Below are 17,141 nucleotides of genomic sequence, written 5' to 3'. Positions count from 1 at the left end.
ATTTCACATTCATGATTGTGTTGTGCATGTTGTTGGACTCATCAGATACATCCACAGCAGATTTCACGGTTTAGTGCTAATCCTGATTTATGTAAATGCCATCCTCTTCATACCAAACAATAACAAACTTTCCCTTTTATTAAGAGCACAGCTTCATGTTTGGTGCAGCAATGATCACGCTCTCCAGTGCCTTTAAGGAAACAGGTCCTTGGCATCCATTAAGTAAGGTCTGTTTGACAGTATGGAGGGAGAAAACAGAGGCACTGCTTTCATAAAGCCCCACCATCTAAGATACCTTTTGTCACCTGGTCCTTTTTTAAATGCACATCTGAAATTTCTGGGTATCATGTTAACACATTTGACAAAAGCGTTCACATTAACTGTAATTGTCAAATTGTCACTGGAGAGTCAGAAAACACCTTTTTCTGGTAGTGAGACAAATTAGCCACAATTTTAATTAAGATATTGTAAGCATGCAAATATAAAGGTATCTGAACATACATTCAGCTTCTACACATTTAAATGGATAATTATAAAGCTGAATTATCAATAATGACAAATCTTTCATACATATAAGTACTCAGACCTTTAATTAAGCACATTGCAGAAGCCCTTTTGGCTGCAATTACAGCTTTGACTCATCTTGGGTAAGTCTTGTGGCGGGCGGCCGGGTCCCATGCCCGGCTGGGACGCCCCTTCCACATATGTTCCGGGGGAGCAACCATGGGCATCTCACTACCTCCCCTGGGACGCTTGGTGGCAGCCTCCCTGGCTGATGATGGTGCCTCAGTTTCCCGCAGGGTTTCATGGGAGATGGAGTTCTCCACAACCCTATAGGGATCTGGGATGGCTGCCAGGGGGTGCTGCATGGATCCCGGAGCCCACCTGGACACCTCTACAGTCTTGCCCAGAGGTGCAATTAGCAACAGCTGATTAAACACCTGGAGCACTTCCAGGTGGGTTGTAAAAAGGGCCAGCATTCACCACTCAGAAGCCAGAATCGGGAGGAAGAGGACGAGGTTGCCTGGGAGGAGTGGTGGTGCCAAGGTGGAGAGAAGTGTTTGTGTGTTGGCTAAGTGCTTTGTTTGGGACTGTGTTGTGGCTGGAGGGATTACGGGGAAGACGTGCCCTCCAGCTGAAGAAAAATAAAGTCTGTTGGTTTTTACACGTGCCTCTGCATCAGCCTGTCCCGGGTCGGGCGCAATATAGCGCCTTATTACAGTCTCTAAGCACAAACACACCTTAAACAAATCCTTTTCCCTTTTCCTTCTCTTTCTCTTACTTTCTCCTCCAGTCTCCCTTCGACAAGCTTTATCCTTCTCCTCCTGACTCTGGCTCCCAGAGTAACGACTGCTAGCTCCTTTTATAACGCCCCTGGAAGTGCTCCAGGTGCTCGCTGACCTGCATCCGGCAGCACTTCTGGGTGTGGCGGAAGAACCATTCAAGAGGGCTCAGCAGCTGTTGCAGCACCTCCTGGCGGCACCCCCAGATCTCAACAGGGCTGTAACCAACTCCAACTCCCATGAAGCCCTATGGGAGTGCGAGGCACCACTGCAACCCAGGGAGAGCTGCTATCTAGCGGTCCAGGGAAGGTAACATTCTGGATAGTTTGGCTTCCCTGGTCCTTCCATCATGGAGGGGTCCCGGCCATCCGTCACAGTAGTAAAACAGTTAAGAAGAATTTAAAGTTCACAATGAATATTAAAAGGAATTTTTAAAAAAATGCACACAGTGAAAGAGCAGATGCTCTAAACTTGCATTTTTCTGAAGTCTTCACATGTGAGGAAGTGAATAACCTCCCAGTGTTAACAGGGACTACTAAGGAAATACTGAGTGATTTGGAAATTAATACTGTTTAGATTAAATAGGCTGAAATCAAATAAATCACCAGGACCAGATAATATTTATCCTTGAGTGCTTAAGGAGATCAGTGAGTACATATTGTGATATTGTGTATACCAGCACTTAACCCAACACAGACAGACGCAGGAGGCACACTTATGAAACAAATAAATGCTTTTATTTTTCTTTTCTTCTGCCTGTGGGAAACACCTTTCCCATTCCCACAAGCACAACACAGTCCAAGCACTAAGCACACACAATCCCAATACTTTCTTCTTCTTTTTTCTTTCTTTCTCCACCACTCATCTTTGTCAAACTTTGTCTCCCTCCTCCTGATTCTGACTCCCCGATTGGTGGCTGCTGGCTCCTTTTATAGCCCACCCGGAAGCACTCCAGGTGTTTGATGTCCCATTTCCGGCTGTACTTCCGGATGTGGAGGAAGAACTGCCCACATGGACTCAGGAACGACTGCAGTGCCCCCTGGTGGCACCCCCAGATCCCAACAGGGTCATAGAGAACTCCATCTCCCATGGAGCCCTGCGGTAACCCGAGGCACCGCTGCCACCCAGGGGGGCTGCCATCTAGCATCCCAGGGGAGGTACTGATCAGTCCATGCCTCTTCCCCTGGACCATATACAGAAGAGGCGTCACGGCTGTCAGCCAAAACATATAAACCTTTAAAAGCATACTGCACACGGGAATATTATCCCATTATATAAAAAAGGAGATCTAGCAGATTCAAGCTTAACTTGCATCACATGCAAATTAATGGAAGGAATTGTTAAATGAAAAAGACTGGGCAACAAATGGCAAAAACGGGAGTTTTACTGAGCAGTCGGCATGGGTTCAGAAGAGGGGGCTACAATTCTATGAGTGGTGCACATGAAAGCATTTGATAAGGTGCCACATGAGAGGTTGGGCGTCAAACTGAAAAGGAGTTTACGGTATAGTGTGTAAATAGGTGAAGAACTGGTTAAAACACAGGAAGCAGAGGGTTATGGTGTGAGAAGCCTCATCTGAAACTGGTGATGCTAAGAGTGATGTTCCTCAGGGGGTCAGTGCTAGAGTCTCTGTTATTTTTAATATATATAAATGATTTGGTTAAGTTTGCAAATGATACTAAGCTAGGTGGATTGGCAGATAATCTAGAATCGATTGAATCATTACAGAGGGACCTGGACAGCATACAGGCTTGGGCAAATTTGTGGCAGATGAAATTTAATGCAAGTACTTGTAAAGAATTACATATAGGATGTAAAAATCTTAGGTTTGAATACACAATGGAGGTCTGAAAATTCAACTTACACCTTATGAAAAGGGTATAGGAATCATAGTGGAAACAACACTATTCAACTTCCAGACAGTGTTCAGGAGCAATTAAGAAGAATATTAGGTTTTATAGCATGATATGAAGAGTACAAGTCAAAGGAGGTTATGCTCATGTTTTATAACGCCCTGGTGAGGGCTCCTCTGGAGTACTGTGTGCAGTATCAGACTCCAGGCAACAATAAAATACAGAGAAGTGCTAGAAAAAGTACAGAGACAAGCGACTAGGTTGATTCTAGGGCTACAGTGGATAAATTATAAGGAAATATTGAAAGAGCTGAGCTTTTTCAATTTAAAAAAAAGGAAATTAAGAAGACGTATTATTGAAGTGTTTAAAATTATGAAGGGAATTAGTACAGTGTATTGAGACTTTAAAATGAGTTCAACAAGAACACAGGGACACAGTTGGAATCTAGTTAAGGGTAGATTTCACACAAACATTAGGACATTTTTCTTCATGCAAAGAATCATAGACACATGAAATAAGTTGCCAAGTAGTGTGGTAGACAGTTGGAATTTAGGGACCTTCGAAGCTATACCTGATGTTATTTTGGAAGAATTAAGTGGGTAGGACTGTCAAAATTTGTAATGTTGAATGACCTGTTCTTGCCAAGATTGTTCTAAAGTTCATTCTTTATTTATAAAGATTCTCTAGTTGCATGCATATATGTATCAAGGCAAAGATTTATGGACTTCATCTCCCTTGAAGGGCATTTTTTAAAAGTTAGTCCTGCATTTTGAGCATGTGTAAGCAGTCATTTTCATTTTGTTCATTTTGGGGTCTGTCTATCTAGGGTGAGGCCTATTAGGCAGGTCAGTAAAGGTCTTCATCTGGTTTGTGGACCCTTCCTGAGGTCATTCATTCTTTTTTCCATTTTGTGTCATTTCATAACAACAATACAAACATCCATTACTACTGAGAAGAATTGCAATGAAAACAATAATAGATTAAATTTCTCTTAAAACCTCTGGACAACAATATATCATCTGTAAGAAAAATTTATTTTGCTTATTTTTTTCCATAGCAGGCATCACTGTATTTGTATAAGTTTTAGTCCCAGAGTCGAGAGTTGTCAGAAATACACAGACAACAATTGGTGTCTGTCTATAATTTTTCCAAACTCTTCAGCATTGTTTCCATTCAGTAATGTTTGCTATTCAATTGCTCTCAATTATCACAGTGTTTTACAAAACAGACAAAAGGTGTTTGCCTAGAAAGAGGCATAGTGCAATTTATTTTACAAATAGATGTGCTTAGATAAAACATGTTCATAATGACGATCTCTAAGGGATTTTAATTGAAGGAAATGGATAAAAAATAATGAGAATTATTCTTAGGATTATTCAGTCTTCAGCACACTTAACCAAGGTGTAGTGTCCTTCTGTTCCACCACCTGCATTACCTGAATTGCACAGCATATTGTCTAGCTAAATAGCACATCTTTTTTCTGAATAACATTTACATTTTTTAAATTTGATATTTAAGTAATTTTAATAAATAAAGTTAAAAAAATAACAAATGCATTAAAAATACAGCCATAAACAAAAACAGAGGATCCAGTTGAAAAGAGTTTTATCAATAAAATTCCAGAAGGGCATGGAAGAGAACTTTGTCATTATACACAAGACCTATTTTTCAAGTGCAGATGTGTTTCAGCAATCTAACAATTCCCTGATAAGAAAAATTATTGTAGTATTGGAGAACCGACACTCAGAATGTCTCTTACTAGCTGTTGGAGCTGTCAGATTTCTCTGTACCTCCTTCTGTACTGTTGAGAGCAAAATACCTTTTAGTGCAGCTTCAGTTGTGGTTGATGAACGCAGAAACAAGCTGGACAGCCAATAGAGTAGAATACTTCTATTTTTTTAGGATTTTTCTCCTGTTCAAGTCAGCTTAAGTACATAATTGCTCACTCCTAAGACATCTTAGGAAAAATGAAACCTGGCACTTGAATGTCATGTATTTAGTTTGTTTCGTACTGTGATTTCCTGATATATGTAAATGAGTTAGATAGGAATATAAAGAACAAGCTGGTTAAGTTGTAGATGATACCAAGCTAAGCAAATTGGCAGATAATGTAGAATTTGTTAAATCATTTCAGAGAGAGAATATATATATATATATATATATATATATATATATATATATATATATATATATATATATTTATTGTCACACATGTGTCTTAGGGACAGCCTAAAGGCTCTGGTGGTGGTAATTCCTTGCCAATTCACAGGGTGGCACTGTATACGAACACCTTTTCTCTTTCTCCCTCTACAGACAGGATGATTGACAGCCTTATCAGCTCTGCCATCACTTTTGGTGTCCATCATTATGGTGTCATAATCATCAGCATTAAAAGAAATAAACATTTGAAATATATCAGTCTGTGTGCAATGAATGAATCTAATATACAAGTTTCACTTTTTGAATGGAATTACTGAACTAAATCAACTTTGTCATGATATTCTAATTTTATGACCAGCACCTGTACACACACCAACTATACATTAGGGATAATTTAGTACCGCCAGTTTACTGCTTACAGGTAAAGTACTCTCTCCATTTAGTTTTATATTTCCCAATTTCACTTGCATGTAGATAGCACTTAGTTTAATAAATCTGCAAAACCTACTGATATTCCTGGTATGTAGTAATTAATGGACTGTTTAATTGAGAAAGAACAGTGAATGAATGAATAAAAATAGCTTGTCCTTAAGTTAACAAAAGAAAGTTATATCAGTGCATGGAAATTCTACAAATAAAGCAATAAAATTCTCTCCACTTTGAAATTTCAATGGTTTTACTTTTAGTTTCGATAAATCCACTGAGGCATTTGATGTCTTCTCCTTCAATCCTGCATTACTGATTTATCTAAAGGAATGCAAAGGTTCAAAAACATGGTAGCACAAACAATCAGAACCTCAACATTTGCTAGGGCAAAACTGAAAGGAAAAATCTTGAAATAAAACTAGTCAGATACTCGAAACAAAACCTCACGACTTGTTCAAAAACTAATCAACCAAAGAGAATTTCTTTCACCAATTAAGTTTTATATACCCAGGAAAAAAGAAGTGTTCAATTGCTGCCATATTTATACCAGAATATCAATGATGTCATGGGAGATGGCGATTACAGCCATGTGACAGCAACCAAAATGGTGTCACATAACAAGAAAAATTTAAATAGGAACAAAAATCAACAACATAAAAATGACATCAAATCCAACAATGAATGATAAGACTGGATGTACCATACCAAAATAACAATATAGAGTAAAAAGAAATCCATAAAATATCACCTTTTGGGCTAGAAAAAAATATTATTATTATTATTACGTAGTATCTTGCTGACACCTTTATCTAAGGCAACTTACACACACCTGAGATTTTAAAAAGTCTTCATTAGCATAAGCCACTCTAACTCGAGATGTTCATAAGAAATGTAATGATTTACTCTGAGGTAGGAATACATGATAAAATAAGAATAACAGCCAGGCGACTAATAATGAACCTTCGTGCAATGTTTGACTGCATGTACGTCTGTGGTCCTATAAGGTTATAACAGAGTTCAGAAATCCCAATCAGAGATCAAGAAGTATCTCTCCTAACCAGACGTAGAAAACACAACATCTTCCCACACGCATCGCACATCTCTCATGTCTCTTGTATGCAAACCCTGTACTGTTAGTATTCTCCTGTACTTTCTATCGTTATATTAATTGAACTTTCCCTACTTACAAATAAAAAGCTTACGTATAACACTGCATGTTTCGACTCATAGGCAACAGTGCCCAATCACATGTATCGACTGTGTCTCCATATTTAGACACAAGAGGTACGCTATAGTATCCCACATAGCTTTGCTAATATGGTGTCCACACAAAGTCCAAGTCGCATAACGTCCTATGTCACAGATTGTATAATGGATGTTAAGAGGTGCATGTGGTATAGCAGGTCCACAGCTCTCAGCAAAGGCCAGTTTTAAATAAATAATCACCACGCTCGCGGCTTAGCGAGGGGGCGTGGTGGTTGTGGCTGCAGCAGTTCTCAGGGCGATTTGCGATGTGGGCGTTTCTCACCTAAGTGCACAGGTGAGAGACTGCTGCATCCGTGATTGTTCCTGGGGCTGCTAATTTGCCGCAGCTGCTATGCCCTCTCGATATATAGAAGCGTGAGTTGGCTAGAGGAGAAATGAAAAAGAACAGAAAGAAAGAAGGAACGGAGGTTGCAGGAGAAAGCAGGACACAGGAGAGAGAGAGAGAGAGAGAGAGAGAGAGAGAGCCGGTGCGGGACATTGAGTGAGCGAGTGCAGGCTCGCATGCAGCTGTACGAGAAGCCTGGGTGTTGGGCCGACACCCGGGAGTTGTAGTAGTGGTCACTCCCGCTGAATGATCATGTAGCGGGAGTAACCAGTGAAGTAGGACGACTGGCCACGTAAGGCCGGGAAGGCAACGGGAGTCGGGAGGCTTAGTGGGTGAAGTCCTTGACATGAGCGTCCTGGTCGTCAAGGATACCAAGTCTTGGGCCTGGGATGAGTGCACGACTGAAGCCAGGATCGGGAGGCCTACAGACCTGTTTTGAAGTGGAAAGAAGGTCAGCTGCAGGTAGAGTGGCTCCCCCTGCTGCAAAGCCTGAATAGGGAGAAGCAGAGGAGTCACTAGTAAGACGAACACACCGGGCTTTGTGCTTAGAAGAGATTGCTTCCAATGTTTTAACCTCATCGTCTTTTAAAGGATTATTATTTTGTTCTATTTATTGATTTTTAAACCTTCACATGTGTTTTATGGATTATTTATTTAAAGAAGATTTTTGAATCACTGCACCTTATTTATTTGAACACTGTTTTGTTCTATTACGGCATAAACGCCAATAATTTAATTAAAGTTACTACTTTAGATGAACAATGTATTAAAACTGTAAAAACAGATCATAGATTAAATAAAAAATACACACAGAGCGGCGCTAATAAAAATAACTTAATTCCTGTTCCCTATATCAATAACGCACATAGTATTCATCTCTGCTCCTCCGAAACATTGAATATGGCACTATTAAATATTAGAGCTTTAACTAACAAGACGTTTTTTATCAACGACATTATTAGTGAAAAAAAAATAGATTTTATTGCACTAAGTGAAACGTGGCTTAGCTCAGATGGCGCAGCTGTTTTAATCGAATCTGCGCCTCCGGATTACAGTTTTACTCGTGCTGATCGCCAAGGAAAGAGAGGTGGAGGGCTAGCAAACATTTACTCGAGCAGGTTAAAATGTAAAAATATCAGTTTTGGTAAGTTCAAGTCTTTTGAGTATCTCGCCATTGTTATTCAGGGAGTTTCTCACGTTCTAGTATTATCCGTGTATAGACCTCCTAAATTCAACGCGTCTTTCTTTGAGGAATTCTCTGACTTGATGTCAATCTTAATTACGAACTATGACGCACTCTTAATAGTCGGCGACTTTAATTTTCATGTAGATAATCAATGTGACCAAAAAGTAAAAGAATTTATGAACCTCCTGGACTCTTTTGATTTGAGACAGCTCGTTAATCAGCCTACACATAAAGCAGGTCATACGTTAGACTTAGTAATTACTAAAGGACTAAAAGTTGATATAAAGCAGGTCATTGATACGGGTCTTTCAGACCATTTTCTTCTACTTTTTAATATAGAAATAATGATAGAAAACACTCATGAGAAGCATATTGTTAAAAAACGCTTCTTTGACTCATCAGCAACTTTAAAACTTACAAACATTCTAACCAATCAGTCCGTTTATAGTGCCAACTATAATAGCGAGGAGAATGTAAATAGTAAGGTGGAAAGATTTAATACTAAAGTGAGGGCTGCTGTTGACATAGTTGCACCTGAAAAGACAGTTAAAAAATCTTCTAGCATTGTTATACCTTGGAAGACCCAAAGAGTGTCTGATTTAAAGAGAACATGCCGTAGAGCTGAGCGTAAATGGAGGAAGACTAAACTAACTATTGACTATGAGATATTAAAAGTTAAAATAACAGAATACAATAACACAGTCCGTCTTGAGAGGCGCTGCTATTTCTCTAAGCTTATAAATAACAATGCTAGTAATCCCAGAGTCTTATTTTCGACAATTGATCATCTGTTAAACCCAGGTAACTCAAAGGAATGCCTCCTAAGTACTTCCAGTAAAACCTGTGAGGCTATCGCTGTATTTTTCAATCAAAAAATTAATGATATTAGAAATAACATAGTATATCTCCCCAACACTAAGGATCCCCCGAAACCCCAGTACTCCATAATAAATAAATTAGAGTCTTTCACTAGGATAGATTTACCTGATTTGCATAAAATAATTTCTCAAATGAAACCATCCACCTGTGCCCTTGACCCAATACCAACAAATTTTTTCAAAGAAGTATCGGGTGTGCTTATTGATAATGTTCTTGACATAGTAAATTCGTCATTAGATACGGGGGTCTTCCCAGACTGTCTTAAGACTGCGGTAGTTAAACCCCTACTTAAGAAAAATAATCTCGACCCCTCTTCTCTTGAAAATTATAGACCCATCTCTAACCTGCCTTTCTTAAGTAAAATTCTAGAGAAGGCAGCCATTATGCAGTTAAATGAGCACCTCAATAAACATGCTATTCTTGATAAATTTCAGTCAGGTTTTAGAACAAATCACAGCACAGAAACTGCACTCGTTAAAGTAGTAAATGACTTGCGGGTAAATGCAGACAGAGGCCATTTATCTGTTCTCATCCTCTTAGATTTGAGTGCCGCATTTGACACTATTGATCATAATATTCTTAAGAATCGCCTTAGTCAATGGGTGGGCCTCTCTGGCAGTGTCTTAAACTGGTTTGAATCCTACCTGGCAGGGAGAAAATTCTTTGTTAGTTGTGGTAATTATAACTCAAAGACACATGATATTCTATATGGTGTTCCACAAGGCTCTATCCTGGGTCCGCTGCTCTTCTCAATCTACATGCTTCCATTAGGTCAGATTATCTCGGGACATAACGTGAGCTACCACAGCTATGCTGATGACACACAGCTGTATGTATCAATAGCACCTGATGACCCTAAATCTCTTGATTCGCTAACACAATGTCTAACCTGTATCTCAGAATGGATGAATAGTAACTTTCTCAAATTAAATAAAGAAAAAACCGAAATCTTAGTGATTGGCAATAATGGATACAGTGAGGCTATTAGAAATAAACTGGATGCATTAGGATTAAAAGTCAAATCGGAGGTAAAAAGCTTAGGGGTAACCGTTGATTGTAATCTGAATTTTAAATCGCATATTAATAAAATCACTAGGACAGCATTTTTTCACCTAAGGAACATAGCAAAAGTTAGACCTCTTATATCATCGAAAGATGCAGAGAAATTAGTTCATGCGTTTGTCTTTAGTCGACTAGATTACTGTAATGCACTCCTCTCAGGACTACCCAAAAAAGACATCAATCGTTTGCAGTTAGTGCAGAATGCAGCTGCTAGAATCCTTACCAGGAAAAGAAAATCCGAACACATTTCTCCAGTTTTGATGTCACTACACTGGTTACCTGTGTCATTCAGAATTGACTTTAAAATTCTGCTTATGGTTTTTAAAGCTTTAAATAATCTCGCCCCGTCTTATATATCGGAATGTCTGACACCTTATATTCCAAATCGCAACCTCAGATCCTCAACTGAGTGTCTCCTTAGAATTCCAAGAGCAAAACTTAAAAGAAGTGGTGAGGCGGCCTTCTGCTGTTATGCACCTAAAATCTGGAATAGCCTGCCAGTAGCAATTCGCCAGGCTAATACAGTGGAGCACTTTAAAAAACTACTGAAAACACATTACTTTATCATGGCCTTCTCATAACTTCACTGTAATTTAATCCTGACACTCTGTATATCCAATTCATTATAATAACCATTCAAAATCTGTACTAACCCCTACTCTCTCTTCTGTTTCCTTTTCCGGTGTCCTATTGGTGGTGGCTTGTGCCACCACCATCTACCCAAAGCACCATGATGTTCCAACAATGATGGATGGATTAAAAGCCAGAAGTCTGTATAACCATCAGCATCAAGTGACTCCGTGAGAACCCTAACTACAAAGAGGACTATTTCATTTTTGTTAGGTAGAATGCCCAAAGGGGACTGGGCGGTCTCGTGGCCTGGAACCCCTACAGATTTTATTTTTTTCTCCAGCCTTCTGGAGTTTTTTTTTTTGTTTTTTCTGTCCACTCTGGCCATCGGACCTTACTCCTTCTTATGTTAACTAAGGTTGTCTTATTTTAATTTCTTATTTGTCTTTTATTCTTCTTTTCTTCATTATGTAAAGCACTTTGAGCTACTTTTTGTATGAAAATGTGCTATATAAATAAATGTTGTTGTTGTTGTTGTTGTTATTGTTTTTAATAAAAGCACTTTGCACTTTTTCACCATCCCCTTGCTATGTTGTTGCCTCACTGCTTAGCTCATTGGTAACATTACAGACGGTGTAGGGTTCAAGGGCTCCCGGACAGCAGATGGGAGCATGGAGCCGCACCCGCATCGTCACAGTGCATACCTGAAATTATGTCAAATATGTGAAACATTAACACTTGTGCTTCAATTTAAACGTTTAAAGACTAAATATTCTTGATTGTAATATAAAATTTTCATTTTCACATTTTAATAAAGGTCAAAAGAGGGCTAGATCCCTAGTAAAGAATCAAAAATCAAAAATAACATCATATTTGCAATCACTAATATTGAAATAATCTTAAATGATACCTCACATGCTTATTGTTAACGTTTGTTATTTTTTGCCTTCAAGGAGTGGCTCTTAAACGGCAAGAACTATATATAAAGAATCAAATATCAAAAATATTATCTTCCTAATCAGAAACCTCTAAATAGTATAAAATGGCACTCCACATGCATATATTACAGATCACCATTTTTTTCTGAAGTTTTGTGAAAAGGAGTATCTTTGACACCTTGTATCCAATTAGTTGGTTGGTTGGTTGATGTGGTTTGCATAACTTCAAGTCCTTTCATTTTTGCTTAAGGTACCTATTGGTTTACTCTTTACAATAAGGGAGTAATGTCCGGTATAAAAAATAGTCCAAAAATTGTCTAAAATATAGGTATTTTGGGTTATACTGGACCAACAATAGGGGAGAAGCCCAAAAACCTTGTCATCTTGCATAACTCAACATCAAATTTATTTGAATGATATGACATATGTAGGGGTTTTCTCATAACTGTGAGTGAGAAGGTACTGAAAAAAAAACTGATGTGATTTCAAAGCATTCATAAGTAATTATTATAAACAGATTAAACAGAACCAAAATCATAATATACATCCAGTCTGCTCTGAAGCACTTCTGGGTCAGACATACTGTATGGATCTCTACAAAACCCCTGGGGTTGTTTCTCCAACGCACTCTCTGATGGACTCAAGTAATCTTGCCAGACTGCTGTCCCACTTTTAGTAAAATCAAAGTCAAAAAGTGCACTCAAAGATATGTCTATGAAGGACAAAAGAAGCTAGCTAAAACTATTTACAATATTGTAAGCCAGGAGATATGTGCTGCCATCTTCAATAGCCTCTAGGTGATATCATCTTGCCACACTACCACCAGCCAACACATGGTAGCAAACGGAATGCATTGCCAACAACAATGTGGCTGTTAGTTACCAGAATGGATGCAACAATTACAAACAAAATGGCAACTTCAAAATAACATAATGGTAAAATACTAATACAAACATAAAATGACTAACAGAGAATAAAAAAGAGAAATACTTTTACAATAACAACAATCCCAATTGCTACAGAAATACAGTGGGAAGCCAGTATCTGTTGTGGAAGGGTGTAACCCTGAGATGAAATATGAGTCTAGCCCTTGAACAAATATTAGGATTCAGTGATGTAGGGAAACCTGGCACTGCCAGAGGATGCTCTGCATGTCAGGCCTCAGTATTTACTGGGAGGCATCTCTTACCCCGGAAGTTCCTCAAGAGAGGAGTTCAAATGTACCCTCTTATCAAGGGGGTTTGAGCTTGGAGTAAGGATGTTAGATAAAGGTTCAGCCAAGCAGAAGTTGGTCTGGCTGGTCTAATAGGAAAGTGCTGACGACTGGAGAATTATAGTGAGCTTGTTCGCTGTATCTTCATTAAAATAATATTGCATTTATTTTAGTTCTTTCAATTATACTTCTCGTAAACCTTACCCTGTATTAATAAACCTTATGTTTTTGACAAACCATTTTGTTTGGGCAATTTGTTCTGGAAAAGAGTGGGCATACAGAGATGACATAATCACAGTAAATATTCAAGCATGGTTACTAAGGTTAAATGCTTACATTTACTGCTGAGTAGAGGAATCCTTACAAAAAGTTGAAGGACCAACCGGGACACCCCATTTAATGCCAGAGTCCATAAAAGGGAACTAAAATTGACACTCGGAAAACAGACACACATATTGCCTCTGCTTCTCAGTCTTTAGGGCTCTATTGAGCTGATTAACATCAGGGACATCAGACATGCAAGAGTTATGCTTCAACTGACATCTTGGGACATTAGTATTTATAAGGCTTGACCAGAAGAGGTGGGGTTTCTGGAAGTGTTGTGATCAGGGCTTAGTTGATTTAACTGGATGTTTTCTTTACACTGTGGAGGGAAAAAGAAACAATAATGTGTCAGATGTGGTAGTGCAATCATCAGCAGAATCCAATGGGTGATCCTCAGATGCACATGTGTGACTTTATTTATCTGGACAGACTAATAGGTCTAGTTTTGTTAAATGGCCATAAAAAGCTATTTCCATGCCTTAATAAAAAAGGCCTTCTTTAATATAAAAAATGCATACTTACAATATCTAATGCTATGTTGCTTTGAGCATGGTGTAGTCCTTCAAAGACAAGTTGCTGCAAAAAATATTGATTGATTAATTTTCATTACTTCAGTATTGTCTTATATATCAACATCTATGCATGGAATTGTGTGTGTGTGTCTGTCTGGCTCGGAAGTGAGAGGTGGAGTCGGGGTAAGGGCTTCACCTTCGAGGACACACAAGCGAGGCCAGCAAAACGAAACCTCCGAAAAAAGAGTCACTCACTTAGCCGTTAATACAGAAGCGAGGCGAGTACATCGGTAAAATAGTATCCCTTTTACTTTTCCTCCCACTGCCAATACACAAGCGAGATGAGCACATTGGCAAAACGAAACCTCCTAGGAGAGAGATGCCCAGAGTAGTTCCTTTCAATTACCTCACATCTCTACATTTTAATTTTTCTGATGACTTTAATAGTTTCTAGGACCCCAGGCTTTTTACAGCACAGGCTTACATAGCTAGTATTTAGTAAAGAGAAAGCATGTTCCTCATTTAAAGGATGATTTAATATTCTTGTGTGTTTAAACTTCCAGGACACTTCTAGTAGTTAGAAACACCAATGTCTTTGTATAATGTCTCTTCTGTAATAAAGGTTCAATTGTCTGACTATCCCAGTAGACCTGATTTAGCTTGATGTATTATCCATCCATCCATTTTCCAACCCGTTGAATCCGAACACAGGATCACGGGGGTCTGCTGGAGCCAATCCCAGCCAACACAGGGCACAAGGCAGGAAACAATCCTGGGCAGGGTGCCAACCCACCGCAGGACACACACAAACACACCCACACACCAAGCACACACTAGGGCCAATTTAGAATCGCCAATCCACCTAACCTGCATGTCTTTGGAATGTGGGAGGAAACCGGAGCGCCCGGAGGAAACCCACGCAGACACGGGGAGAACATGCAAACTCCACGCAGGGTGGACCCGGGAATTGAACCCACGTCCCCAGATCTCCCAACTGCGAGGCAGCAGCGCTACCCACTGCGCCACCGTGCCGCCCTTGATGTATTATTTATGACTTAAATCTTCATTGTGGTCCCACTTGTCCAAAAATCAACAATCAAGCTGCCAACAGCCAGTCCAGTGGACCATGAATACATAATTTAGGACAGTGAACCTCAGCGTGACTTTGTGGCAATTCATTCCTTCAGATATAGCCCACATTTTGCAGTTATGCCTCCTTTCTTTTTAATGACAACCCAGTTTCTCTGAGGACTTAAATAAATAATTAATGCTTTGCTTGGTGGCATGAAATAGTGTTTCAATAAATGCAAATTAAAACAGTCAATGCACCATTAATAATTAAACTGCAAAGCTGAGTAAACATGCGCTGAAGGATGATGCTAACTATTTCACTAAATCATTCATAATTAAAGAACACTCAATTACATTTTTTGCAAATTAAAACAGAATTTAATCTGTTTTTAAAAAGCTAAGATCTGAAATGCTGACACATCCACTCTGTTACATGATGGCTTGTTGAATTCAATTGGGTTTTTAACAGTACATTTAACTCCAAAGAGTTTTGCTAATGATGAAGGGGCCAGGGAACTACTGGGGTCAAGGAAAATGTTGGGAATGCACTATGGGACAAAGAATCAAAGCCTTACATCACAAGGGTTCAGGTCCTGTGTGTATATGTGTGTGTGTGTGTGTTACTGTCATCGGAGAGTTTGCTTGTTCTTTGTGTCCTCTGATTTTCTCTGTTTGTTTTATTTTAACATCTGAAATCAATGTGAATTTGGTCAATTGGTAATTAGTCAAGCCAAGGGTGAATCGCGGGTGTGTTGCAAAACTGTCCCATCCACGGTGTGTTCCCACCTCATGTTCCAGCGGTTCTGTCACAGGCTGTGATTCCAACCAAACTTGCATTTGACTAAATCCATCATCCATTTTCTAAACCCACTTATGCTGGAGGCCATTCTAGCAAAGATGTGGCATAAAAACTAGACAGGGCACCAGCCCATCACAGGTTAAACAGACATCAAGAGGAAATTTAGAATCAACAATCCACCTAACCACGCATGTCTTTGGACTGTGGGAGACAAACAGAGGAAACCCAGTAGAATGAAGGAAGACCATGCAAACTCCATGTAAGGAGCACCCGGCACATAAACCTCAGTTTCCTTTTTCTGAGGCAGCATTTGAATAAAAAGATTTAGAAAATGAATGACTGGAGGTTGCTGCATTTGTTTTGCATCAATTAAGCTAACGATAAATCTGCTTTGCTGTCTATCAGTGGTGTCCATTAATTCTTTCAGTTCATTGCTTTTTATTCTGAATTGATGAGTTGACATTTGCAAGATGCTGTTCATTGGGCCTCACCATTTTCCTGCAAATTATATGCTTTTTTAATGATGTTGTCTTCTACTTTAACATTTTTTATTGACTTGCATTGTTTTATTCACTATATATTATAATGCTACTTGTTAGAATACTTGTTGTGAAGGCTGCCATATAAAATTAAAAATGGTTAATTAAGCAAGACTAGGTGCAGAAGTTAGTGCTGCCACTTCTCAGATCTACTCTAGTGTACAGTTTTTGAGTTCTGTGCCCAGACACATGAGAGCGAATGGCCTCCCTCTGGCTGCTTGGTTGTTACTCCGAGTGTTATTCCTTCCAAAGACATGCAAGTTGGGTTAACCGGTGATTCCAATTTAGCCCAGTGTTAGTTTGAATATATGTGTGAGTGGGCCCTGCAATGGACTGGCACCTCACCCAGGCTGTTTTCTGTCTTTGAGACAGGCTGGCCCTAAATTGGATTAAGTAGGTCTGGAATGATATAGTATGACATACAAACACTATCCTTCAGCATGATTTAATTATCAAACAAACTAAACATTTTGAATATATTGAACGAACTGTAAAAATGTTAACTTGTTATATCTGACCTTATATCTGTACAAAATAACAGATACAATGAACAATTCCCCCAATGAATAGACTTTGTGTTTGATCAGGAAGAGGTTTATGTGGAGAAAGAGGCAATGATATCATTAAAATATCCTCTGAAGACAAACCATAGCAAGTCAACCATATTCCAGTAGGGCTGTAAAGGATCAGAAACTATTGATATGAACTATTTGATGTTGTTCAGTCTGCCAGATC

This window comes from Erpetoichthys calabaricus, chromosome 8 (genome assembly GCF_900747795.2).
Source record: "Erpetoichthys calabaricus chromosome 8, fErpCal1.3, whole genome shotgun sequence".
NCBI classification, from domain to species: domain Eukaryota; kingdom Metazoa; phylum Chordata; class Cladistia; order Polypteriformes; family Polypteridae; genus Erpetoichthys; species Erpetoichthys calabaricus.
This window is presented reverse-complemented; position numbering follows the sequence as displayed.